At 36.2% G+C, this 2,225-nt stretch overlaps 1 non-coding gene across 1 annotated transcript; it reads left to right on the plus strand.

The window, feature by feature from the left end:
* The first annotated feature begins 1,248 nt into the window (after nt 1-1,248).
* On the plus strand, nt 1,249-1,351 carry LOC127563576 (U6 spliceosomal RNA). The gene has a single exon (XR_007954023.1). It is a non-coding gene; the product is annotated as a U6 spliceosomal RNA (small nuclear RNA).
* Nucleotides 1,352-2,225: the final 874 nt, after the last annotated feature.

Here is a 2,225-nt window from a genome sequence, read left to right on the forward strand (position 1 = left end):
TGAAGCCGTAACGACAGGGATTCATGATTATTTCTATTTGTAGCAGCTAGAGGATGTATAACCTACTGGGGAGTAAAGACTAGGGATATACCATTCAAATGCTCAATTCTTATCTTTCATATTCAAATTGCCCAACAATTGAGCTCTCTGGCTCTCAGATCTGGCTTCCTCTTTTCCTTTAGCCCTGCTTCTTTATGCTATTGCTTCTCTTCTTGATCCAGGACATTGATAGATAGATAGACAGATAGATGATAGATGGATGGATGGATAAATGGATAGATAGGTAGAGACTATATAGATATATGAATTTCTCAATCAGATATTGGCTCAGCCCCCATTCTATTAAGAAAATGCCTTTCCTTTGTTCTATTTCTGTCTGTGGTATTTATTGAGTCATTACTAACTCAAAGAATTTATTATTCGTATTCCTAGATCAGGTCTGTGATTACAGTGGTTCAAGGAACTTTCAGATAAAGAAACCCTCTCTATAATACAAGCCAGATACTTTTCTGCAACTTAAAGTTTTAGGACATTACCTAGAACATTAGGAAGTTGGATGCTTTACCCATACACAGTCTGTATGTAAGAAGTAGGACTTGAACACGGGTCTTTCTCAACCACAATAATGTACTGCTTCTGTACTTAACACAGTCCTAGGCACATAGTAAGTTATTTAAAAAATGTTTCTTTTTCCTTATTCGAAACTTGAAAAACATTAACAGACCTATAAATTCCCATAGAAAAATAAGAGCAGAAAAACATAATTACATAATTTAATGTGGTGGTTTTAATACTAATGTCCCCTTTTGAACTGTTTTCTATTCTCTACCATGAATTTATTAAATGTCTCATCCTTGTCTTTTTCCTTCCTTCTATATATTGTCATCAATATTTCCCCAACTCTCCACTCATAATCTTCCTCCTCTCCCTCAAAAAAGAGATAAAATTTCTTGTGGCAAATAAGTAGAGTGGGGCAAAGTAGAGTCATGTAATTGTGTTTTAAAATGCATGTTTTATTCACATGGTAGTAGGTGATTAACAAGTCTTTATTCAATTGAATTGAATAAAATATTTGTTGGATGAATAAATGCATAAATGAATGAATGAAGGAACCACTGAATGAATGCATCAAAGAATGAATGAATGTAAAAACCCAAGCCATTCCTCTACAAGGAGGAAAAAATTCAAAGGACACAATATCAGCACATAGTCTATACTTAACTTTTCTTATATTCAGTACCTTATTTTGTATTACTGTGACAGCACCTTTGCTAAAATTGGAACGAGGCAGAGATTAGCATGGCCTCAATGCAAAGATGACATCCAAATTCATGAAGTGTTCCTATTTTTTCACTCTGAATTTCCAACTACCCTGTCTTTGCTGCTGTTCCTTGCACATGACAGTCTGCCTCCTGGTTCGGGATCTTTGGTGTTTGCTGTCCCCCATGACTGGCTCTCTTTCTTTACCGGATTTCCTTGGCTTTCTTCATGTTTCAGTTAAAATCCAACTTCTATGAGTTGCCTTTTTCTGAGCCCTTCCTCCCTTGCATTAATGCTGACAGAGTCTCCCCTCCTTTATTGCCTCCAATAGTTGTTTTCAAGTTGTCTCCTGAATTAGAATCTCAGCTCCTTTAGGACCGGGCCTATTTTGGCCTTTTGTGTTGTATCTTTCACACTTAGTGAGGTTATGATACTAAATAGGTGCTCAATAAATGCTTGTTGACTTGACTTTCAGTTTGTATATATGTAACATGGGGATAATAATATCTGGCCTGTTTCCCTTCCAAAAGATATTATGAGCATCAAATAAAAGAATATCTGTGAAATGTGTTTTGTAAACTAGTGCCATATGCATCGAACATGTGCTTCTTGCTTTAACTGGTACATACTCATCTCTACAGCCCTCTGATATTTATAATTTTATATCCCTTAGATTCTCTCTGTACCTTCTCCCCAAGGAACTCCCCAGTTTCATGGGAAAAGAAAAGAACATCATCGTTTTAGACACTCATCTGTGGAACAAAGTGGACGGAGCCCCAGTAAGGGATCAGCAGTTAAGATGAAATGTAATAGGGGTGGACTTAAATTGCCCCTTACTGCCCAGAGCTGCTCTGCTTTCTCTTGTAATAATATAGTCCATTAAAACCTACAATCACTGTAATGTTTATGCATTATTGGGGAGATAAATTGCATAATTCTCATTTTGCAATTTAAATGTAATTATG

This window comes from Antechinus flavipes, chromosome 4 (assembly GCF_016432865.1).
Source record: "Antechinus flavipes isolate AdamAnt ecotype Samford, QLD, Australia chromosome 4, AdamAnt_v2, whole genome shotgun sequence".
Classification (NCBI taxonomy): domain Eukaryota; kingdom Metazoa; phylum Chordata; class Mammalia; order Dasyuromorphia; family Dasyuridae; genus Antechinus; species Antechinus flavipes.